Source organism: Bos grunniens, chromosome 20, assembly GCF_055505025.1.
Source record: "Bos grunniens cultivar Pamir isolate PY7600 chromosome 20, Bosgru_T2T1.0, whole genome shotgun sequence".
Taxonomy (NCBI): domain Eukaryota; kingdom Metazoa; phylum Chordata; class Mammalia; order Artiodactyla; family Bovidae; genus Bos; species Bos grunniens.
The window spans coordinates 51,582,353-51,609,319 of NC_141184.1; the positions used below are offsets into that span (position 1 = coordinate 51,582,353).

At 38.9% G+C, this 26,967-nt stretch overlaps 1 protein-coding gene across 17 annotated transcripts in view; it reads right to left on the reverse strand.

Annotated features, from left to right (window-relative positions):
• PDE4D (phosphodiesterase 4D) overlaps positions 1 to 26,967 on the reverse strand; it is a 1,650,639-nt gene that overhangs the window by 18,609 nt on the left and 1,605,063 nt on the right. The gene's annotated exons all lie outside the window — the stretch shown is intronic.

A 26,967-nucleotide genomic window follows, 5' to 3' on the forward strand; every position in this document is an offset into this window, starting at 1 on the left:
CTCAACAATGTTACGCTTTCCTAGCCATTATTGCTTCTCAATGTATCTTCCTTTGACTTCCCAAATAACTCAAATAGATCTTTTAATATACCTTAATATTTCTTTTAATGTACTAAACAATATATTTTTTCTATATAGAGCAAAAACTAAATACTTGATCACAAAAAAGCCTTTCAAATTGTGAATTTCATCATAAATCCTCAATTAACGCTGGGGTAAAGAGAGTAGTGAATCATCATTTAGTAATGTCTGAAATGCATTTTTAACTCAGTATTTAGTTTATTAGAATTTAAAAAAAATTTTGGCTCTGCACAATTCATCCCAAGGTGTTATATAAACTCAAGATAATTTGGCAAATCACTTCCAGAGTTAATCTTATTGATCATCTAAATTAGGTATCAGAATTGATCACTGTAAAGTACTGAGATCAATAAAAAATTTCAGTATACTGTTGGATATAAGAAATGCATATTAGCATTTTCCTGCAGTCAAAATTGAAGAACCGGCTATAACCAACAGAGATACCTCTGGTTGTTAATTTACAGACTGACGATGCTCATTCTCAAACTCAGAAACACAAAGTTCACTTCTGTTGTGTATTTTTTTTTTATAACTTGCTCTGATTAAAAAATGCATGTAGAACTCATGTATATCCTCACTGTCTCACTGCTAATAACTGTATATAATTAGCTATGCCTTTTTCCTTTGTGTATATTTGTTGAAACATAGTTGACAATATCCTGGGTTTTTGGTATACAACATAGTGATTTGGTATTTTAATATTAATAGATTCTGTACCAAACAAAGTTATTATAATATCATTGGTTATATTCTGTGCTGTATATTATATTTTGCAATGTGTGTATATTTACACGTGTGTGCACGCGCGCGCGCGCGCACACACACACACACACACACACAGTGGAATATTACTCAGCCATAAAAAAGGAGAATGGAATCTTGCCATTTGTGACAACTTGGATGGACCTGGAGGGTTGTATGGTAGTGAAACAAGTTAAAGACAAATACCGTACGTTATCACTTATATGCAGAATCAGAAAATGAATGAATAGAACAGAAACAGGCTCACAGATACATAAAAACCACTGGTTGGCAGACTTGGGGAATAATGGATGGGTTAAATAGAAGAAGGGGATTAAAAGGTGCAAACAACCAGTTATAAGATAAATGAGTCAACAAATGTATGTATATTTTATATTTTAAAATTGGCATGGTCACTGCTTTGTAGACTGCAAAATACCAATTTTAAAATAAACATACATTTTGCTTATTGTCACTGAGCATTATATATTATGATCCACTGGGGGAAAAAGTAAAATTTGGAACCTTTCAAGAAAGTTCATAAAGATAATACCAAGTGTTCAAAATATTTTCTGCCCATTTTTTATGCAGTTATATTTTCTTAAACAATTCACAGGCTATCATTTATGAGTGTGTAAGATCATTTAACTCACACTGGCACACAGTAGATGCTCAATATTATTTGAATTTTATCTCCTGGTTTCCTAGGCCTTTTATAGTGATAGTTTAATTTTATCATTGCAGGAATGGACAGAAGATCTAACTGTATTTAAACCAACATAAAATATATACCTAAATATCTAGCTCCCCTACCAATACCAAAAAATAATTTAGGGTATTATTCATATAGAAAATGGTCACTATATTAAAAAGCAGAGACACTACTTTGCCAACCAAGGTCAGATTAGTCAAAGCTATGGTTTTTCCAGTAGTCATGTATGAATGTGAGAGTTGGACCATAAAGAAAGCTAAGTGCCAGAGAATTGATGCTATTGAACTGTGATGTTGGAGAAGACTCTTGAGAGTCCCTTGGACAGCAAGGAGATCCAACCAGTCAATCCTAAAGGAAATCAGTCCTGCATATTCATTGAAGGACTGATGCTGAAGTTGAAACTCTAATACTTTGGGGCCACCTGATGCAAAGGGCTGATTCATTAGAAAAGACCCTGATGCTGGGAAAGATGGAAGGCAGGAGGAGAAGGGGACAACAGAGGATGAGATGGTTGGATGCCATCACCGACTCAATGGACATGAGTTTGAGCAAGCTCTGGGAGATGGTAAAGGACAGGGAACCTTGGTGTGCTATAATCCATGGGGTTGCAAAGCAGGAGACCCAACTGAGCGGCTGAACAACAACAAAAAACCATGCCTAAGGGGCTTCCCAGGTGGTGATAGTGCTAAAGAACTGGCCTGTCAATGCACAAGATCCCTGGGTCAGGAAGATCCTAGAGGAGGGCATGACCACCCACTCCAGCATTCTTGCCTGGAGAATCCCATGGACAGAAGAGCCTGGTGGGTTACAGTTCACAGGGTCACAAAGAGTCGGACACAACTGAAGTGACTTAGAACTCTAGTACCATGCATAAGGCCTAAAGGTATGTAAATATCTGTTTGATGAATGAAATTTTCTCCTGGAAAAAATCTACTTTTTAGGCAAAATATATTCAAGAGAGTCTGCTAAACCTCTAAAACATATATTTAATGAAATATCTCTTTGACCTGAAATTGTCCCTGCTATGAGATAGAAGTGGCCAGAGAGGACTGCCTGGTCATGACAAAATCCTTTCTTAAAAGTTAGGGGAATAAGTAAGATTTTCAGCCACTAGCCTAGCCATTCTACAGTCTGTTATACAGGAACCACTGTCCACCTGCCTTCCATGCATTTATTTGAATGTAACTAAAAAAACGTTGCAGCCTTGGTGGGGGGCAGTTGGTGCCACTCAAACAGTCAGATAGGAACCCAGTTTTTCTACTTTCTAACATGTAAGCAATTTGGTATAAGGAATACATTGCCATATGCCCAAGAAGAAAAACTGCATGGTATCTGCAGATATGCCACGCAAATTACTGTATTTAACTGGAAGAACATGAAAATGAAGTGTAATCTTCTTGGCAGTTTGATTATACAACTCATCAAAATAGCCAGTTGGTGCAAATAACTAAAGCAAAAAATTCCAGTGAAAGAATTCTGTTGTACAGACTGATAAATGACACGTTATATTCTGCTGATTATTTTTGCATCATATACATATATTCCCAGACTATCCTTTTCCCTTTGTTCAAAACCCCAAAGCATGGGTGGAGAAAAACCCTTCATTGCACACCTATCACCCTCCCAAGACTTGGGAGGTGCTCCAAGGAAGTCAACATTTCCTTTTAACATAATTAGGTAACAATATTTTAAGCAGACCTCTTTCTTCCCAAAAGTATAGGAGATTTCCTAAAAACAATTTTCAGAGAGTCAATTAAATTATAGCACAAAGAACTTTTCTAAAAGGAATCAAAATTGTTTCTTTTTTTGTTTTTGCTACTGATATAAAACATATGGTCCAAGGGAAGCTAAATTAATAACCCCCAAAATTACCATCAGTGCTTCCTCAACTGGTAGTTCCTCTTACAATTTGGTTTTGGAGTGTATAGCTGGATGTGCTAACAGACAATAAACTAAATCACTCAACAATCATTTTTAAATCCAAGTGGAATTTCTCTCATTTTAAGATAACTACATACCAATTATTAACATAACTGTAAAACTGCCATGAGGGGGAAAATGATTAGAAAAGGTAATAAAATCTATTTTTCCTAGAATGCTTTCTAGGTTCTTTCTCAATTTATAGATTTAGAAGAGACAAAATATAGAACTGCTTTTCAAAAAGAACTGGTTGCAAAATGTAGAACAATTTAATTGAGCACTTAGATATCTCTAAAAGGACCTCTAAATATTTTAGACTGATGAATGATTCTGATTGTTTCTGATCTAAACAGTCTGAAATGATATGTAGAGTTATTGTTGCAACAAAGAATAAAGAGGAAGACCTCTAAGTGAATGCTTTCAAATCCTTTGTTCTCATTATGCATCAGAATGTCTGTATGCAGCAAATATAAAACATAAAGGAAAGGGAAAATGCAGTTGAACTGAATACTGAATATTGCTTTTTCAACTCCAGTTATCCAATTTATGTTTATTTAAGACTGTCAAGGAAACAAAACTAAATAATAAAAAAAATTAAAGTATTCCCAAATTTAATCCCTGTACTTCCCCCTCATGCCAATGTGCTACTTAGTGCATTATATATCTTCTAGTATATAATTAAGACAGTGGTAAAGGTCAAACATTAAGTAAATGCTTGTTTTTCCCCACAACATTCTGCTAAAAATTATTTGAATATGCTGCACTGTGACACAGTTTGGTGGATGCCAGCATTAAAAGCTAAAATAAACACTGTATTAACCGCACAAAAACAAATCTTTCAAAATACATAATAAGACTAAAATACATGTATATCTATCCTTCCTAAGTGTTTTTAGCAATATAATATTAAAAACATAAAGCTGCCAGCAAAATTTCTGCAAAAAGCATTAAAATTCTGTAGATTCTCGAAGGTATTATCCATAATTATAACATGACTGTGAAGCCCTTCAAAAAGTATCAAATATGAGCTGTATAGAAGCTAAGAAATTAATTCCAGAGAGACTGGGGAGGGGGATGCTTCTTTATTACTCTCTATACTTTTCTCTATTAAAAAAAAATTAAGCCAAGAAATGGCTAGCAAAATTCAAATAATGAAAATGACAAAATCTGGAATCAAGATTTTAAGGAAGGTGGAAAATCATGACTTTGGACAACTAAAACTGAAATAAGTTTTCTTAGAATGCAAGTAAATCTCACAGGAAAGAGGAAATTTTGCTTTAAAAAGAAACAAAGAAAATGAAAAATGTTTCAATCTGAAAGCCCTTAAAGTAATGGAAAAGGATTCTCTAAAAATGTGTATTGTGATTTGCTCAAACATTCAAGAATAAACTCCAGTTTCTGAAGTGATGTTTCATTTAGGACTGAAAAAGATTTTTCCACCTCAAGTCTATATTAAACAGATAGGACTGCCAGGTTAGCATTACCACATGGCATGCAAGAAGCTTACCAAGCAGGAACATAACCTTATTAAATGCAGTGTACTAATTCATTTTTTGAGATTTAACAAATATAGCAGTATCATATAAATTTACATCTTTCAGTTTTACAAATAGATCAAGTGTTCATTTACATAAAATATCACCTAAAAATTAAATACTGTCAATTTTATTGTCATCTATATCCAAAGGTTGGAAGAAAAAAAAAAAAAAAAACCTCATCAGGTAAAAGTAGTACAGCTTTTTAGAAAGAGGCATAAACTAATTTTTATAGACTTTAAATGCTACATACTAATTATAGCCCATGTACCAGTTATAATTTATCCCATTATTTATCTCCAATGGAATTACCTTGACACTTAAAACACTCAAATCTACACAAGATAAAACAGAAGAAATGCTGAAAATTAAAAAGCTATTTTAACATACAAATTACAACTAATAAAAGTTATACAATTTCTCCTTATCTTGACCACTAAAAACACACATGTCTTCTGTAGCTCATGTCTAAAGAAAAGATTGCTTAGAAAGCTTTACTCCATAGTAATTTATTAAAATTATTAGTTATGTAATCAGAGTAATCAGGAGTTTACAAAGGCTAAATAAATCTTACCTTTATGTAGCCCCAAGATACTGACAGTAAATAGTTTGCTTCAGGCATTTTTGATTGATTATATAGAGAGTAAGTTCTAAAATAAGAATATCTTCAAAACCTTGATACTTAGCAATCTCCACAAGCAGAGTATGCAGATTTTTAAAGATTTTTGGTAATTAAGTACACATAAGAAAGCCTCGCATTAGATCCCATCCAGTCGGTTTCCCATTGAATACATGCCATTTGTAAAACTCCAGAATGCAAAAGAATTCAACCACTATTCTGAATAAAGACAATTCGTGTGATAAAGAAACATCTAAAGATCTAAGGGTCTGCATCTTTCTCTCCCTGAGCTCCAGGGCTTAATGAATAATGTATGTCAAGATGCTTAGCTGCAAGAAAGAGTAGTTCTGTCAAAAGCTACCAAATAAGGAACTGCAGGGAAGCCAGAAAGAGTGACAAGAAACCCCTCCCATAAAACCCCAACTATGCACCAATCACATTGCGTACCTGGGTCTATCAGGGCAGTGGGCGTGGACTAGGCCCAGGCTGCTCTGTGATTGGTTGGCAAGGGTGAACCTCTGGGGAGGAGGTTTTTCTCCTCACCTCTGGTAAACGCCATTTAATAATGGTATCCCTACAGCTCAGGCTGCCGCATGAAAAGATGAATGGGCTTTACTTCTCATTGTGATGAATAACCACCATAAAACTCTGCAGAATTCATAGTTCATTCTTAAATAAGAATTTCCAATCCTTTCAGAGTCATTTCTATGAATTTTAATATTCTCTGACTTGTCTTCAAAATAAAAGTTGCTCTAAAAAATTTAAATAAATAAAAGCTGCTCTAAAAATGGCAGACATTTTAATTGTCTCCCTCTGTCAAATCCAAAACAAGTGGTTTCCCAGGTGACACATATACAACTGAAGTTCTTCCTCAGTCCAACCTGAGAGCATAGTGTAATTAGAAAATAGAAATAATGTCCAGAATTCATAAATGGAAGTGATGCACTTCTTCACCTGTGTGGCATTGCTATTCTTAGCTCCTTTTGTTTCAATTGTTATATGTGGTTGAGCTCCACAACCTTCCAAAATCTAAGGGTGGGGATGATTTATTATAAATTTGATTGGAAGGAGGGGTGGAAACCTGAAAGCCAATGCACTGTATATGGTTCAAGAATGCAGAGCTCTGTGGACAGATTTCAGGATCTATATTTTGATCAGAAGAGTATTTTTATGATTGTGTAAAGGTATAAGAGTGGCTGTTAAGAATACAGACTTGAGCTCAAAAGTAATCAGGTCTTTTACAAGAAGTAAATAAGAAATCTAAATTCCTTTGGGAAAAAATAATCTTTTCTATTTGGTTTGAGATAGCCTTGGATACGACTGAGCGACTTCACTTTCACTTTTCACTTTCATGCATTGGAGAAGGACATGGCAACCCACTCCAGTGTTCTTGCCTGGAGAATTCCAGGGACGGGGAAGCCTGATGGGCTGCCGTCTATGGGGTTGCACAGAGTCAGACACGACTGAAGCAACTTAGCAACAGCAGCAGCATTATTCAGTAACGTTTATATTAAAGAGGTCTTACGGATAAGAAATAAGGGGAAAGTAGGGCAACCCACTCCAGTATTCTTGCCTGGAAAATCCCAGGAACAGAGGAGCCTGGTGGGCTGCCGTCTATGGGGTTGCACAGAGTCGGACACGACTGAAGTGACTTAGCAGCAGCAGCAGCTTTTGCTCTGTTTTAGCATGACGTCCTGTCCAGTCTACCTTTCCTCCATCTCAGTTTGTACCCACTTCTCTGTGTTTCTCTAACTTGTCGGTGTGGTGACTGCTCAGTCTTCCTACATCAGGTTTACCAGTCTCAGAAAGCACACCCTCATCAGAAACATGTCACCCCTGCCTCTTTGAACTTCTATTGGTCCTCTGCTGCCAAAGTCTTCAGCTGCAGTTCCCACCCAATGTATTCATTCCCAAAGTCCCAAAATCTTCTACAAAAAACAATGTTAAACTCCCATATTTCACTAAAACTGCTTCCAGAAGAATGCAAAGGTCCTCCTCTTGCACTGTTCTCTCATTCTCAACTTCTCTTTAGTGTTCAATAGTCTGATCACTCTCTCCCCTCTTTCTCACTCCCAGGACCTGCAGCTTCCGGATGAAGTTTTTCCTCCCACTTCTCTGACCTTTGTTGCCTTCAATTCATCTTCTAATCTAGGATACACACAAAGACTCTCTCCAGGGCAAACACTCTCTAATGACCTCTTCTAATGTGAAATTTAGGACCTTATTTACAAATAACTAAAGGATACTATTCCTGATGGAATGTCCTACCAGACACCTCAGACTTTTTCAAAATTGGTAGGTCCTTTTTCTATTCAAAGCAGCTCTTACTATGACTACTCCCACTTCACTCAGTGGGCCCATATTCCAGTGTCTCAAACTGAAATCTATGACTCTTGCTATTCAATAGGTATTTCATGTGAGTTGACCACTGTTAGATGTTTAATGTAATAATCCAACTGAATCCTTGAGTGACCCTGGTGTATTCCTGGTCTAGCATGTACCTTCCCTCCATACTGTTACAAAGTTCTGTCTTCGACAGCAGGGCTTTTTCACTTACCCTTGTTCCTTTCCATTCCCACTCTCATCATCTAAATCCAAAGGCTTTAATGGGTGAAAGAAGTGGAAAGGACTTTCAATATCATCCCTCCAAACATCCTAATATCCACATAAAGTAATACCTAAAGAGACAGTGCTTTTCCCAAGTTCACTCAAGTACTAAGAACAGACTCTGAGTTGAAATCCTTTAGTGCATAACCCACGAGGAAGACTCTCACTTCTGTGTCAGTTTCCTCATTTGTAAAATTGGCTACTGTGGTAACTGTCTCCAAAGATGCCTCCTGATGAGCCACAGGACCCTACACTGAATCTGAGCTGGCTTGGGTAACCAACAAAGGATGATGCCTATCTGTGGAGCCTGTCACAGGAAGTCTGGCAGCTCTCACCTTGGACTCCATGAATGTGCTCTTGGGATCTCTGAGCCACCTTGTAAGAAAGCGTGAGTATTCTGAGACTGCCATGTTAGGAGGAAGCCCTTGCTGAGTTTATGGAAAGGTTTCTGGGAGAGGGACCCAGAGAAAGAAATGCTGGTGGTTGGAGGAGGAGAAGATGGGAGGAGAGAAAGACAGAGAAAATGAGCAAGCACATAGGCATACTCAGCTATCTCCAGCCCTACCAGCCATGCCAGCCCCAAGCCAGACCTGAAAGTGAAGAATCTATCTTAGCCATCCAAGCAATTGTCCCTGTAGATGACTCCACCCCTCATCACCATCTGACTGCAAGCACATGACGGATTCTTACGTGAGAATGTCGAGCCAAGCCCAACTAACCCATAAAACAGTGCAAAATAATTTAAAAATAGATATTCTAAACCACAAAGTTTGAAGTGATATGTTATAGCAATAAATAGCCAGGACAACTATTATGAGGATTAAATGAGGTGTTATATGCAAAGCTTAGGCTTCCCTGGTGGCGCAGACGGTAAAGAGTCTGCCTGCAGTACGGGAGACCTGGGTTCAATCCCTGGGTCAGGAAAATCCCCTGGAGAAGAAAATGGCAACCCACTCCAGGGTTCTTGCTGGGAAAATCTCATAGACAGAGGAGCCTTGCCAGCTACAGTCCATGGGATTGCAACAGAGTTGGACATGACTGAGCTACTTCACTTTCACTTTATATGCAAAGCACTGAAAACATCTGATACATAGTGATAAATAGATATTAGGCTATGATGATAACATTGATGATCATGATAAATATTTCATTGCTGTGCCTATATTTTTTTAACTTTTTATTTTTTATTGGGGGTATAGCTGATTAACAATGTTGTGATAGTTTCAAGTGGACAGCGAAGGGGCTCAGCCATACACATCAGTTCAGTTCAGTTTAGTCACACAGTCATGTCCGACTCTTTGCAACCCCATGGACTGCAGCACGCCACGCCTCCCTGTCCATCACCAACTCCTGGAGCTTGCTCAAACTGATGTCTATCGAATTGGTGATGCCATCCAACCATCTCATCCTCTGTCATCCCCTTCTCCTCCAGCCTTCATCAGGGTCTTTTCCAATGAGTCAGTTCTTTCCATCAGGTAGCCAAAATATTTGAGTTTCAGCTTCAGCATCAGTCCTTCAATGAATATTCAGAACTGATTTCCTTTAGGATTGACTGCTTTGATCTCCTTGCAGTCCAAGAGACTCTCAAGAGTCTTATCCAACACCACACTTCGAAAGCATCAATTTTTCAGCGCTCAGCTTTCTTTATAGTCCAACTCTCACATCCAGACATGACTACTGGAAAAACCATAGCTTGGACTAGATGGACCTTTGCTAGCAAAGTAACATCTCTGCTTTTTTAATATGCTGTCTAGGCTGGCCACAGCTTTTCTTCCAAGGAGCAAGCATCTTTTAATTCCCCGGCTGCAGTCACCATCTGCAGTGATTTTGGAGTCCAAGAAAATAAAGTCTGACACTGTTTCCATTGTTTCCCCATATAGTTGCCATGAAATGATGGAACCCAATGCCATGATCTTCGTTTTTTGAATGCTGAGCTTTAAGCCAACTTTTTCACTCTCTTCTTTCACTTTCATCAAGAGGCTTTTTAGTTCCTCTTCACTTTCTGCCATAAGGGTGGTATCATCTGCATATCTGAGGTTATTGATATTTCTCCCGGCAATCTTGATTCCAGCTTGTGCTTCATCTAGCCCAGCATTTCTCATGATGTACTCTGCATATAAGTTAAATAAGCAGGGTGACAATATACAGCCTTGACGTACTCCTTTTCCTATTTGGAAACAGTCTGTTGTTCCATGTCCGGTTCTAATTGTTGCTTCTTGACCTGCTTATAGATTTCTCAGGAGGCAGGTAAGATGGTCTGGTATTCCCATCTCTTGAAGGATGTTCCACAGTTTGTCATGATCCAAACAGTCAAAGGCTTTGGTGTAGTCAATAAAGCCGATGTTTTTCTGGAACTCTCTTGCTTTTTCAATGATCCAACAGATGTTGGCAATTTGATCTCTGATTCCTCTGCCTTTTCTAAATCCAGCTTGAACATCTGGAAGTTCTTGGTTCATGTACTGCTGAAGCCTTGCTTGGAGAATTTTGAGCATTATTTTGCTAGTGTGTGAGATGAGTGCAATCATGCAGTAGTTTGAACATTCTTTGGCATTGCCTTTCTTTGGAACTGGAATGAAAACTGACCTTTTGCAGTTCTGTGGCTGACCTGACCTTTTCCAGTTCTGAAAACTGTCCTTTTCCCTATGTGGCCACAGCCATACATATACATTTATCTATTCTCTCTAAATCCCCCTCCCATCCAGGCTGCCACATAACATTGATCAGAGTTTCATGTGCTATACAGTAGAAGATGCCTACATTTGTAAACTCCTGGCTTATCCTTTTAAAAGGATAACATGTATCCATATATATACTTGTTTCCTTCCAACTGCATCATTTCATTCCATGCATCAGACTCAAAACACTGTAATTGCTTCTTTACTCATGTCCTTTGGCTTTTCTCCACCACCCGCTTACTGATCTCAACTGCCAGGCAACTTTCCTCAAACTCAGACTCAGTCTGCCACTCCAAAGCCAGTGGCTGACAACTCAGTGTCACCTGCTTCAACATATCTGGACTTCTCTGGAAGCTCTGGCCTGACACTGGCCTTAATCCCTGAGTTTAAGCTCTTTCCACACTTGCTCAGTTCCCAGCAGGCTCCTATTCCACCCATCCCTGTGATGAAGCCCTCCTTTTTTTTTTTTTTGGCCATACCCTGTGGCTTGTGGGATCTCAGTAGTTCCCCCAACCAGGGACTGAGTCTGGGCCATGGCAGTGAAAGCCTGGAATCCTAACCACTAGGCTGCCAGGGAACTATCAGTACCCTCCCATTTTTTTTCTATCTACTTCAAGCTGGTCTTTCGAAGTCAAATTTAAATCATTCAAAATACACCTCAAGACCAAATATTTCAGCCCTTCACCAAACTCTTAACTATTCTATACTCACTCTTTAAAGATTACTTATTACTCTATTATATTCCAGACACTCTCCTGGATATGGGGGTATAGCAGTGTGAACAACGGTTTTTCACCCAGAGCTTACATTCGACAATTAATTCCATAAATACATATGTCAGTAATGGTAGGTGCAATAGAGAAAAAGAAATGACAAGGAGGGTAAGAGGTATCAGGGATAAAGGTTCCTCTCTTATATGATGATCAAAGAAAGACTTTGATGAGATGACACATGCTCAGAAACCTGAAGAAAGAGAGGGAGCAAGTCTTATGGATTTCTGGGGGTAGAGGGAGTCAAGCAATGGATCTGCGGAGAGCAAAGGCCCTGAGGCAGGGGCAGGGGGTGGTGGTGGGGGCCATTCTTGGCCTTATTGTACTGCCCATTATTTGTTTCCATCTAGTAATCTATTTGTTGCTGGGAAAGATTGAAGGCAAAAGGAGAAGGGGGCAGGAAAGGATGAGATGAGGTTAGATAGCATCACCAACTCAGTGGACACAAATCTGAGAAAAAACCAGGAGATTGTGCAGGACAGGGAAGCCTGGCGTGCTGCAGTCCATGGGGGTGAAAAGAACTGGACCTGACTTAGTGACTGAGCAGCAACAGCAATCTATCTATTTTATTCTTTGTTGAATTTCAAACTATTAATAAGTTACTTCTTTCTTTGTGTAACAAATACTTTTTAATCCTGAAATGAAATTCTTAAATATTCTTTTTACATACACACTTTACTAAATATATACACACATACTAAGCAACCCTTATATAGGTACTTAAAAAAATTTGTGTAATGGCTTACCAGTAACATAAAGGGGTCACAAAAGAGTCAGACATGAATTAGTGGCCCAATAACAAAAGTTGAAAAAAGTAATTTATAAATTAAACATTGCAAAATTAAACACTTGTACACGAGTACATTAAAAAAAAAAAGACACAGTAAAAGCTTGTATCTTACTATCACTAGCTGTGTGATCTCAAGAAAGTTATTTAAACTTTCCATGCTTCAGTTTACTCATCTGAAAATGAGAATAATAATAATACCATCTATCTATGTTGTTGGGAGTTTTAATTAGTACACATATGTAAAGCACTTGGGCTTCCCTGGTGGCTCAGATGGTAAAGAATCTGTCTGTGATGCAGGAGACCCAGGTTCGATCCCTGGGTTGGGAAGAACCCCGCCCCACCCCCAAGAAGAGAATGGCAACCCACTCCATTATTCTTGCCTGGAGAATTCCATGGACAGAGGACCCTGTCAGGCTGTAGTCCATAAGTTGCAGAGTCAGACATGACTGAGCAACAGAGCACTAAGTGCTCTGATTCCTCTAATGTGGAGAATTACCATCACTGTGACAGCAACATGGAAATAATTACCGGAGTGCTGTATTGGAGGGATGATCTTTTTCCAAAATGGTGAGTGGCTCTTGGAAAGGTTTTCAGATTAACAAAGTACACTTTTCCCTCAAATTACACTGCAATTGCATTACTCAAAAATGTACTGTGGATTAGCACCATGCAAAAAACATTTTGCATTTATATGTAAAAAGTCGTTGTGTTCTAGGCTCAGATAATCCTAAGTGAATTTTTTACCTTTGTGAATGGTTTCTGGGACACAGAAATAGTCCATGATGAAGGACTATCCCAGAGACTAGTTACTCCCTGGCTCTTGTCCATGAAATGCCACCAGCGTACCTGAAACTTCTTCAATGTTCCCAGTGTTAAGAATCACTTTTCTAATTGTGTCAACTGCTTTGAACTTTGCCTCCTCAACCAGGGTGGAGGACACTTGAGGCAAGAAAGATATGTGATTTTTTCTTCATATTTCCCTAAGTTGTTAATGAACCACAGGCACAAAAAGATTCAACTGTAGCTCTCTGACCTGCTGTAGTAGGGGACATAACGGTAACAGTACGCAGTAGTAGTAGTAACAGTAATATGCCAAGTAAAAAGGACTTAGGAAGGTTTCCGTATTTCTAGGGAATAAGAAATCTTTTAATATCCAAGCTAAATTAAAATTCATTTCATTTTTCCCATTATAAAAAAACAGACTGGATGCTCCTTCCAATTGCCACAGTAGTAAAGCCTGCAGAAAGAAATCTAAACAACTCAGAAGAAAATATGGATGAAACCAGAGAGATATAGGTTTACAGATGAGGCTTGGTTTCTGATCATTCTAATGAGGAAATTGTTAACAAGTATGTTACAGCATTTACTAGGCACCTAGGATGCACCAAGAGCTTTATTTATCTCTTATCTCTAATCTTTGCAACATCCTGAGTAGATAGATATGATCCTCATTTTAGGGTGAAAAGACAGACACTCTTAAATCGGCAATAACTTGCCCTGGATGTGGAGGGGCTGAGACGCAAGTCCAGGTCCCTTTAGTCTTCGCTCTTCATGGTGGATGAATATCTTGCCATATAATTAGGCTGATCCAAACTATGATAAATGGTATGAATTTAGGAGTGGACTCATTCAGTCTTAATCCTTGTGCTGACTCCACCTACTAAGTAGTGAGGAAGCTGGTGCCCAAAGAGAGAGACTGGCAGCCTCACCTGATGGTGAGACGTACTTATATGTGCAAGTGCTATATGAACAAGACACAGATGCATAGGGAGACCTCAGGCTTCCTGATTAGTAATTTGCTCCTCTCAAACATCCAAATGATTTTATATATGAACAAGTGCGTGTCTGTATGTGTGTGTGTGTGTGTGTGTACCAGAGTAGAAAAAATATATATAATTTCCTTCAGCATTCAGTTTTCTAATAATAATTCTCAGAATCTCTAGAGGCCACTCCTATTTTATTCCATTCTTTCTTGGTCCTCAAGCAATACCCCAAGCAATCAACATTTGTGGTCTATTTCAGGATATTTAAAACTCTGCTCATGGAGATAAGTCTTCGATATACTAACACATGCTGGTATCACTGCCTTTGCAACAGAGGTCAACAAAAATAAGACATTTTTAAACAGGGAAAAAGAAAAACAACCCAAACTATGAGGAAACTGAGGCTCAGAAGTTCCAGTGTCTTGGCCAAGGTCACAAAGCCAAATAGCAGGGACAGAATTTGAACCCAGGTTGTCTGGCTTCAGAGTACTCCAAATTGCCAAAAAAAAATAACTATTTCAGGCATTAATCCATATTTACCCTAGAGTCTATAAGCAATATGTCTGTTAACATAATTAATTCTAAGATGGGGCTTCCCTGATGGCTCAAATGGTAAAGAGTCTGCCTGAAATGCAGGAGACTTGAGTTCGAACCCTGGGTTGAGAAGATCTCTGGAGAAAAGAATGGCTACCCACTCTAGTATTCTTGCCTGGGGAATCCCATGGACAGAGGAGCCTGGTGGGCTACAGTCCCTGGGAATGCAATCTATTATTACACTTGAAATATTTACAAATTATTTAAAGTAGTGTTATTGACTCTTAGATGTCTCCAAACCAAGGGATATTCCTGGCAACAGCACTGTTTTTGGTAAGATGTACATCTTAAAATAGTTTATCCTATAATCAGTTACATTTATTTTACACCTTTCTACTTAGGATTGAAGTTCTGGGAGTTTTAATCAAGACACAAATCTACATAGAGTAGGCTCACCTATTCAACACTGCTCGGCTTAAGATATGCAAATCTAACTGCTATAAAGAAAGAATTCTGAGGCAAGATTAAACTCCAGGTACTGAATACAATGAGGACTGCAAACCACTGTCTGTAAAATCACTAAGTGGTCTTTTGCTTTCATATGCCTTAAAAATAGTTCTGGAGGCAAACAATGATCTGTAATTAATTGACAACCTGTATTTCAATTAACAGAATTTTATTATCTATTTTTTACATTATTAAAACTGTATTTTCTTTGCTTAATAGTGTAAAACCAACCATGACACAAGTAAATATACCAAACTTGTTTGTATTTACTGCCCTCTAGTGATAAACGGAGCCAAATGTGATTTAAAGAACAGCTCTGTTCTTTAAGAGCCATCACATTTCAGAACACAAAAACATATCTTATGAATATTTTGGAGACTTGAGATTAAGAGGAACTCCTGGTTGATCTGGGGTTTAGCTTTTTTCAGGTTGATTTTTTTGAAACCAAAAATCATCAGAAAAGCTAAGAATCGCTCTTTAACCTGGTTTGAAAGTTTTCACCAAACATTAGTTTTATTTAAAACAGGAAAAACCTAATGTTTATTGAGAAAGAAATTCTGATGTAAGAAACTTTATTTTTGTTGAAAGGTTCCTTGAAGATGAAATGACAGGACACTGATATGATGATATCTTTATTTAAATTTCTCTTACACATTATCTCATTAAATGTTAGCATAGTATCCTATCATTGTTAATACAATTTGAATTATATAGAGTAGATACAGAGTTTTCTATGTTCACAGCTAAGTAGTAAATCCAGCTGAAGCCACCACCACGACCACCATAATCATCATCATATCTACTAAGGACTTTTGTTTCACTGAAGAACAGTTAAGGCAACGAATGTTCGCACAAACCTCATATAAACGAAGCTTCTACAAAAATAATCTTGTATGAAAAAGAACTTCCTAATTACGGAGAAAATATATACACTGTGTGATTTCACTCATGACATTCTGGCAAGGCAAAACTATAGATAGGGACAGTCAGGTCACTGGTTGACAGCTACTGAGAGCAGGGAGAGGGGAATGACCACAAAGAAGCAAGAGAAAACTTTTTGGGCAATGGAAACATTTTATATCTAGATTATGATGGTAGTTTTCCAATTGTGTAACCTGTCAAAACATAGTCAGGAGCTGCTGCGTGCATGCTCAGTTGTGTCTGATTCTTTGTGACCCCATGGATGGTAGCCTACCAGGCTCCTCTGTTCATGGGGCTCTCCAGGCAAGAACACTGGAGTGGGTTGCCATTTCCTTCTCAAGGGGATATTCCTGACCCAGGGATCAAATCCGCGCCTCCTGCGTCTCCTGCACTGACAGGCAGATTCTTTACCTGCTGAGACACCTGAGGGATATAGTAATGAATAAGACAGAAGAGTTCTCTGTTCATGGAGGTCTTGGACTCTTGGGGCCAAAAGACAAAACACAAGCAGACAAAAAAATGAGTGACAAACATGTTGGATGAAAGAAAAGGGGGTAACATGATGCCATGGTGGTAGACCACTAAATAGTCAGGAAGGTAATATCTGAGACAAGATACTGATGCAAAGTATGCTGAGCAAGGGCTGGAAGAAAACAGCCAGTATGACAAAGGACACATATGCAGAATGAAATGGGAGGTGGGTCAGGGCAAGATCATGCGGGTCCCTGCAAGCCTTCCGGAAGGTGTGGGGTACCACCAGAAGGTTCGGCACAGGGAGTAACACGAAGTGATTTACATTTTAAAAAACTGTCTCTGAAGAGGATGGTACACAGAGAAGCAAAAGCAGACAGAAGAGGAAGAAGCACTTGAGGAAGAGTTGATACGACTTGAACCACTGCAAGTGAAGAAATAAGAATTCGCTCCTAGACTCCCAGCTCTGAAAGGATATTTGTGCCACTTGTGGAGACGGTGAAGTACAGGTGAGGGGTACATTTGGAGAAGGATAAATACGGAGAAAGACAGTCCTATGAATTAAATGCAAGAAAATTTAAGTCCATGAAATGAATTTTTTTTTTTTTTACTGTCGAGGGACAGTAACCCCCAACCCCTTCCTCCAGTTCTTCACAGGCTGGATAAGGAAGGCTGCCAGATGGAAGAGTGTTGAATGTCTGCTGCTGCTAAGTCACTTCAGTCTGTCCGACTCTGTGTGACCCATAGACAGCAGCCCACCAGGCTCCCCTGTCCCTGGGATTCTACAGGCAAGAACACTGGAGTGGATACATATTCTCTAATGTATTACATTAGGATAGACCACTTTCATCCAAATCTTTTAATATGTTTTTAGAATAGCTCAATAGAAAGCATCAACAGATGAAAATTCCCTCTTCAGAGCAAATTATTAATGTGAAAGCCTAAGAAAGGTAAGACAACAAAACCAAAATAGAATCCAGCATCATAGCTGGCAATATTTTTATTAAAGTAATATGTCTTATTTAGGTGTTTTAGTTGGAATCAAGATTGCCGGGAGAAATATCAATAACCTCAGATATGCAGATGACACCACCCTTATGGCAGAAAGTGAAGAGGAACTCAAAAGCCTCTTGATGAAGGTGAAAGAGGAGAGTGAAAAAGTTGGCTTAAAGCTCAACATTCAGAAAACTAAGATCATGGCATCCGGTCCCATCACTTCATGGGAAATAGATGGAGAAACAGGGGAAACAGTGTCAGACTTTATTTTCTTGGACTCCAAAATCACTGCAGATGGTGATTTCAGCCATGAAATTAAAAGACGCTTACTCCTTGGAAGGAAAGTTATGACCAACCTAGATAGTATATTGAAAAGCAGAGATATTACTTTGCCAACAAAAGTCCGTCTAGTCAAGGCTATGGTTTTTCCAATGGTCACGTATGGACGTGAGAGTTGGACTGTGAAGAAAGCTGAGTGCCGAAGAAGTGATGCTTTTGAACTGTGGTGCTGGAGAAGACTCTTCAGAGTCCCTTGGACTGCAAGGAGATCCAACCAGTCCATCCTAAAGGAGATCAATCCTGGGTGTTCATTGGAAGGACTGATGCTGAAGCTGGAACTCCAATACTTTGGCCACCTCATGCGAAGAACTGACTCATTGGAAAAGACCCTGATGCTGGGAGGGATTGGGGGCAGGAGGAGAAGGGGACGACAGAGGATGAGATGGCTGGATGGCATCACTGACTCGATGGATGTTGAGTTTGAGTGAGCTCCGGGAATTGGTGATGGACAGGGAGGCCTGGTGTGCTATGATTCATGGGGTTGCAAAGAGTCGGACACAACTGAGCGACTGAACTGAACTGATGTGTTAGTTACCAGTTCTAGGAACAGTCAGCAAAGATCAGTCAGCAAACAGGTCTGCTCTGAAGGAGCTTACCTATTAGTGTGTGAGAGACAGAAGGCAAACAAGCGTGAACAGTGCCAATCACACCTTCCTTTTATATGCCTTCCAGAGGCTGGACACAGGAAAAATCCACATCCTAGATGCCCTTATAGCTGGAGTTTCAGAGACGGATTTACATTTTCCAATCAGAAGAACTCTTGTGCTCCTTGCCACAAATTAGCTGTCAATCTGACTGCTATTTCTTTGTAGATAATCTGCCCCTTCTCTCTGGCTGTGTTGAGATCTATTTGTTTCTGTGATTTCTCTGGGAAGTATCTGGATGTGGGTTTCTTCTACAAACATTTCCAGCTTGGCATTCACTGGACTTCTAGAATATGTCCTCTTCCCCATTCTCTCTATTCTTTTCTGGAATTCAAATTAGGAATGTGTTGCCATTTTGCTGGGAAGTCTTACCATATTTTAAGTGCACTGTATTTTACTATAAAACACAGCATAAAGCTAGATAATGGTCACTAATACTAGAGCAATCATTTTTATTCAAGATATTGCTTTAAACATTTTAAATTACTTTAAACATTTTAAATTAAGTATGATTATTCTTATATCTTGGAGAAGGAAATGGCAACCCACTCCAGTGTTCTTGCCTGGAGAATCCCAGGGATAGGGGAGCCTGGTGGGCTGCTGTCTATGGGGTCGCACAGAGTTGGACACGACTGAAGCGACTTAGCAGCAGCATTCTTATAGCTTAAGACTAAATTACTGGCACTAAAATATATCAAAAACAAATTAGGTTTTTCTAATTGCTGATAAAATAAGATGAACCTGTATGCTCCTTCGAAGAAAGAACTAAGACCTGAAAAAGCAGTTTAAAAAATAATTTAACTCATTTTTATTCACACATCAATAAAGCTTGGCATTAACCAGCTTGACCACTATTTTTCTAAAATACCTTTCTATATTTATATCCTTAAGAAGGGAAAACATAAAATTTTGCCTGTAGGAATAAATATAATAGGGGAAAACAAAATAAACTACTACAACTAGAAACAGACAACAAAGTTTGTTTTTCTTGATCTTCCAAATGCAAGCCTAATGCCCTATGAGAGAAGCGGTCCATCACACAAGAGATGCAGTGGGCTCCCCAGACACACGACAGTGCCTGGATCCTGCAGGGTCATCCCTGTGGAAACCTCCCTTGAAGATGTCAAGTCCAACCTTCTACCCAGACCGGAGTTCTACAATTCACAATTCACAATCCAGAGGGTCCACCTCTCTGGATTTCTTCCACTCTTGTGGAAGTCCCTTCTACTATGAGTGAATGCAGTTTAAAAACACTGAGCTAGTGATCATTTGCTTCCACTGAACTAATACCATTCTTCTAAAGCTCTTTATAAAGCCATCAAAATTGATTTGACTCTGGACACAGCAAACAAAGACAAAAATATGGCTCAGGGACTTTATTATGGAAGTTGCAATAAACAGAAGAGTAGTTCACCTCCTTAACTATTCACATAAATAACAAGAACACTCCAGGTCTTACAGTGATCAACAGTTAAGCTTGAGCAATTATAGTTTGGGCTGTCACTTTCCCTTAACAGGTAGGAGAGCAAGCATGTGAATCAGAACATTTGGGGTGTTACGAAAACACACCAAACAGGTGACTTTAGTATAGCTTCCATAATAACAGTTCTAATAATTCAAAAAACTGTCTTTCACTAAAATTCATAGTAAACAATAGTAATAGCTAGTATTTATCGATCGATATTGATAAATATTTATTTAGTGTCTATGAGTGACTGAGCACACACACATGTGCTAGGAATATTGCTGAATACTTACCTGGTATTATCTCCCTTACTTCTAATACCAATCCAATGAGTACTTTTATTATTCCCATTTTACAGATGAGCCTTAAGGTCTTAACCATGAAGTCTGTACAGAGAGCTCCCAGGTTGCCTGTCTTTTCACCAGAAATCCAGTCCCGGCAACTGAAGGCCTATAGGACATTTCTACTGAGATATGTAATTTCACTCCAATTTCAGGTCTAAAGATTTAGCTGCTGTATCTTTTACCCCACTCTCTTCAAATCACCTTCTCTTCCTGGCTTTCCAACTATTATTCTTTCTGTTATTACCTGGGTTGAGAATTTCATCCTTCCCTCTGGCTGCAGTGCCTCCCCTGAAGTCTGATATATCCTGTCACCTTTCCTATAATCTTTCTCCTATCCATTCCTTTCTTTCCCTTTCCATCCTATTTCAGTCCCTCATCACTTATATGCCTAATTTCCTAATGGATTCTTTTTGCTTTTACTATTTCTCCTCAATATGATCCATCCTGCATACCACCATCAGATTTATCTTTCTAAAATCATTTTGTTATTTTCCTTGTAATATCTTCCTGATAATAAAATGCAAGGGCTCTTCAGGGCTTACAGGGCAACGTGCAAACATCTCACTCTGACACTTATGGCACTTTACATTGCAGCATCCCAATCTACATTTCTCACACCTGCCTCTGTTCCTCTAATCAGATTTTCTCTTTGAGAAAGGCTCACTCATCCAAAACACTCACTCCCACCCCCACCGACAGTAAGGTAAATGCGCAAGAGTGTACCACCCTACCCTGCCTCATCCAGGCCCTGGAGTGTCATCTCTTCTCTCACTGGCAATCTGTAGGAACCCTTTAAGGTTCAACATCCAGCCTAAGTAGCACTTTGTCTGGGATGCTTCCCAATCATTCTGGTCCTTAGTACTGAACACACTCTAAACTCCTCTACAGGACCAGAACCTCATGAATTACTCTATCATTCATCAACATACAATATGCTTATTACATGACTAGCTATATTTTCAATCTGTATGTCCAATGCTTTGTATGTATGTATGTATGCATGTATTCTATCTTATATATTTGAATACAAACGCACATATATAAAAGTCTCATTTCACCTATCAAAGCCTTTGGAGCAGATTGGTGGCCTACAGTAACCAGGCAAATACAAAATTTCCTTAGTGAAAGTCTACTTACTGGCCTGAAGTTACCTAAAGTCAAAAGGTACAAAACAACAATAATAAAAGACTGATTTATTCTCATATGAAAATCATATCTGGCCTAGAGAAAAGTCAAGGATCAAATACAAAATATACATCAAACTAAAAATTTCCTTCAAAAGTGATAATATCAATAAAGACTGATATCAGGGTCTTGTCTAGCAATAAAAACTTTTTACTTGCCACAAGACAGAAGTCTTCCCAAAAGTAAGACTGGATCGTCTTGTTCCGTGTCACTTTAACTTTCCTGTGCCTTTATAACTTGTCTGTAATGAAGGAAGTGAACAGGTTGATCTGACAAATCTCTTTCATCTCTAAGGATTGTTGGAATTAAAAAAGAAAAGAAACTTTTTTGATTAAACATACCAAAGTTTCTCTGCAAAGTGGCTAACGACAAGTGGAAAATGGAAAGGGATCAATCACCTAGTCAGTGACTCATTTTCAACTCTTATAACTACCCAGCTGGGGAATTTCTTCTCCCTCTGGCGACAGCTAGTGTCAGACCCATGACTCAGACTGGAACTGGCCCATCTGGGCTGGAACTACGTTCAAGGTCATTTCATCCATTCCTCTGTTTCTCAGCTTGACTGTAGATTTAAATCTGGGCTATGATTACAGGGTTCAATTTTTGGTTTGTGTTTCTTCTGGTTCCTCAAGAAGAGACATCTAGTCACCTGATATTGATTGATATTTGACACTTTAATAGTCAAAATCTCAGCGTTTCCACACAATCAGAAATATCACTTGGAGGGGTCTTTGAGGTCATCCAGGGTGAGGAAAAAGCAATTCTTAGACAATTTGTAGACAAAGTGGGGAGAATAGCCATGTGAGATCCTCACCACACTAATAAATGTTTCTTTTATGGCTGGCTTCATACATATGATTTCAAAGTCATGGTGGTTAAGTGGTCAGTGAGAGCGTAAATAAAAATATGCTACCCACAAATGCTAGGTAACGAGCTAAAACTAAAGTAAACAACTGCAGTGGGCCATCCCATATGCAAGCTGGTGAGGCTCATAAATCACCAGGATGGGGATCAAGATTTCAAAGGCACACTCTGAGCTCCTCTGCCCAGGCCTGTTGATTCCAGCTCCAGCTGCATTGGGTTACCTACATGGCAGCATATAAAGTTCACCTTTTAAGTGTAAAAATAGTTCCCATTCCAACTAAAGATAGGTCACAGTACCTATTATGGGTGTGCCCCATATTCTGCACTTGACATAAGTTGGCATTTGAATTCCCATAACCATCCTGTGAGATAAGATTTTTGTGAATCCCAATTTACAGAGAAAGCAGAGGCTCAGAGAAGTAGAAGCAGTTTAAGCATCTGAGGTCACCACTCTAGCGTGGGGTGCATTCATATCCTGAAGAGGAATTGCTAAGCTCACTGGAATGTGGGAGATTTAAAGCTGAATCAGCATAAAGGTTCACATTTGTCATCAGCTATTCTGCTCCACTTTTCTCTTGGCATCTAATAATTCATCACTATAGTAGGGCATCAACCCCACTCTCCTCACGCTGTTCCAGCTTGTTCTTTGGCTTCCCCACCTCCTCAATCCCAGGCTCCTCAGGGGATGGCCCAGCTCTTGGATGTAACAACCCATCCATGCTGCTACTACTGGGCCAAGACTCGAGGAGGCAACAGGTGAAGATGACACCAGCTACTGGTGCTAAAAGAGACTTGCGCCTCCTGAAATACACTAGGTCTATAAATCTCCCCTCTCCAGCCCGCCCTCCCCTCCTGCCCTATCCCCACAGCTGACTGTCCTCTCTTAAAACACTCACACTGCATGCTGGCCGTCCCCTGGGATTTCTTTTTCCCTCCAAGGCTGTCCCAATGGTTTACTGCAACCAGATTTCAGCATATGAGCCCTGAGGTGGGAAGGGGGTATGAACGTGAAGCCAAGGACAGCCCTGCTCCTAGCTCAGCCCAGTCAGAGCACTCCTACCACCCACCCTCTTCCACCTCTCACTGTCTAACATGTCTTTCCACTTTTCTTTCCTCCAATCTTCACTCTATCCGGAGCCCAGCTTCCTTTCTCATTTTGCTCCAATAAGAAAACAAATCTCCAAGGCAACTCCATAGACACAGGTTATTAAAAAAAAAATCCTGACACCTGCTCACACATTCCCAGAATACATTCGATACATTTTCTATCTGCCACCACTCTCCTTACTATAATCGTCCCAACCAATTCTATATCCCCCAAATCTCCTGCCAACTCAGAATGTCAGATCTGCTTTAGTCACTTGGTCTTCTCATCCACAGACCCTAGCATCTTTCAGTTTACATCTGTGACCTGTTCACTACCTGCCTGCGAGCTGACTCCTAGCCTAAAAGCCAGCCATCCCACCATCATACTCTTCTTAGGATAGGAGCTAAGAAGGTCTTTTCCACACCTGTCCCAACAGGACACAGAAAAAGAAAACCGGAATCAGCTGTACAATAGCATTCCCGTCTGGGGATGGTATTTTGCTAAAACGGCTCTTGCTGTTTTGGAATTGAGTGCTCACTAAATAAGTAAAGTTATTAGTACATACTTTGAAAAGGCAGCTTGAGAACAAACATTGTTTTCCTATCTCCCAGCCTTTTCCCCAGATGTTATATTCTTAGAAAAAATTATCTTTACATCTATGAAGTAGCATATGGATCTTGGACAAGTTTAACTGAGCATCAGTTTTTCATCTTTAAAAATGGGACAAATTATTTTGACACATAGGGTACTATTTCTGGGACTAAGTTAGAAATGTAAGGTTTGAGGGACAAGTCAACATCAGGATCATATCTTACATCAGGTAATAAGGCACATACTGATGTTTCCTGATCAGTGTAATCAAAGACTATTTATATGTACCAAACATAGCAAACGGATAATATCAAAATGTTTGAAAATAAGGCTGAAGTAATTCTTCCATTGAATTCTTCGTTGGAGAGAACAAATTCCTCTCCTTTAGGGACTGAATATTCAGTCTGTAATGATGTAACGACGCTTCTTTTTTGGCTCCTCGACTATATACCCTTTATCATTTTCCTGCTCTCTAACACACCTAGAAAAAATAAATTGTTGTTGTCATTCAGTAGCTCAGTCATGTCTGACTCTGAGACTCTATGGAATGCAGCACACCAGGCTTCCCTGTCCTTCACTGTTCCCTGAGTTTGCTCAAACTCATGTCCGTTGAGTCAACGAAGCCATCCAACCGTCTCATCCTGTCGTCCCCTTCTCCTCCTGCCCTCAATCTTTCCCGGCATCAGCATTTTTTCCAATGAGTCGGCTCTTTGCATCTGGTGGCCAAAGTATTGGAGCTTCAGCTTCAGCATTAGTCCTTCCAATAACTATTCAGGGTTGATTTCTTTAGGATTGACTGGTTTGATCTCCCTGCAGTCCAAGGGACTCTCAAGAGTCTTCTCCAACATCACAGGTCAAAAGCAACAATTCTTCAGGGCTCAGCCTTCTTTATGGTCCAACTGTCACATCTGTACATGACGACTGGAAAAACCACAGATTTGATTAAATGGACCTTTGTCAGCAAAGTGATGTTTCTGTTTTTTAATATGCTGTCTAGGTTTGTCATAGCTTCTCTTCCAAGGAGAAAGAATCTTAATTTCGTGGCTGCAATGACTGTCCTCAGTAACCTTGGAGCCCAAGGCAATAAAATCTGTCACTGTTTCCACTTTTTCCCCATCTATTTGCTATGAAGTGATGGGACAGGATGCCATGATTTTAGTTTTCTGAATGTTAAGTTTTAAGCCAGTTTTTTCTCTTTCTTCTTTTACCTTCATCAAGAGGCTGTTTAGTTCCTCTTCACTTTCTGCCTTAAGGGTGATGTCATCTGCATATCTGAGGTTATTGGTATTTCTCCCAGCAATCTTGATTCCAGCTTGTGCTTCATCCAGCCCAGCATTTCACATGATGTATTCTGCATTTAAGTTAAATAATCAGGGTGACTGTATATAGCCTTGGATGTACTCCTTTCCCAGTTTTGAACCGGTCTGTTGTTCCACGTCTGGCTCTAACTGTTGCTTCCTGTCCTGCATACAGGTTTCGCAGGAGGCAGATAAGGTGATCTGGTATTTCCATTTCTTTAAGACTTTTCCACAGTTTGCTCTGATCCACACAGTCAAAGGCTTTAGCGTAGTCAATGACGCAAGTAGATGTTTTTCTGGAATTCCCGTGCTTTTTCTGAGTCAGTGGACGTTGCCAATTTGATCTCTGGTTCCTCTGCCTTTTCTAAATCCAGCTTGTACATCTGGAAGTTCTTGGTTCACATACTGTTGAAGCCTAGCTTGAAGGATTTTGAGCATTACCTTGCTAGCACGTGAAAATTAAGAAGCAAGCCTAAACAGTATCTTCCAGGAGAAAGTACACTAATCCTTCCTGATGTGTATTAAAGAAATAAGAATACCTCTAGTAAAAAACATTGCTTGAAGCCCAACTATCACTTACCCTTATAGAGAGCTAAGAAACCATAGTGAGAATATAAGATTAAGAAAACAAAGAGCAGAAATTTAACATGTATATCAAAGATCATTTTAATTAGTTTCACTCTTATCAGAGTGTACTATTGAAACTGATTTTAAATATTCAAAACAAAGTGTAAGAGGACCAGTGATAACTGAAAAAAATAAGTAAATAAAGGAAAGGGGCAAGCTGGCAAATTTCTATCCAATACCTAATCTTAAAAAAAAAAATAAATAAAAGTTCAAGATTTTCTCTTAAGTCTATCTAAATTTTTATATACTCAACAAATTTACAGCTTTTTTCAACCTTTGCAGTCTTGAACCTCTTTTATTAAACAAGGGTTCCTTACAAATAGTGAAATGACACACAAATATTTAAAGCACCCATGAAAGCATTTGCACCTCTTTATTAAAAACTATTAAAGCCCATTCCTAAATTCTTGCAACAAAGGCATTATAGTTAAAGTTGCAGTTATTTTTCTGAAGCTTGAAAAAGACACCTAGCAAATATAGAATAGAATATTTTTTTGTCAAAGAATATTATTTTTCTAAAACTTGAACTTGATGTAAAGGCATAAACAATGAAAAGTCGCCTTACTAAGAAATGCTCTTTTCTTTGTAATTCTGTGTAGTTCAGTATAATTTATAATTCTTTAGATATACACATGATAATTTTATTTGTATATGATTCTTTAAAAAAATTATTTTCCACTGTAATGAAACAGCTGTTCTTTCCTTCTAATGTGTATGGACTGGAATGATCAGGTAGAATTAGGAGACTTAGCACAAGGAAAATACTTTGATATATCCTCTCAAAATATTTTGGACAGCATCATTTAAGACGTCTTTATTCATATTTCGGTCTAAAACAAAGACAAAGAGACCAAAACACTGCTATGCCAACAATGGAAAGC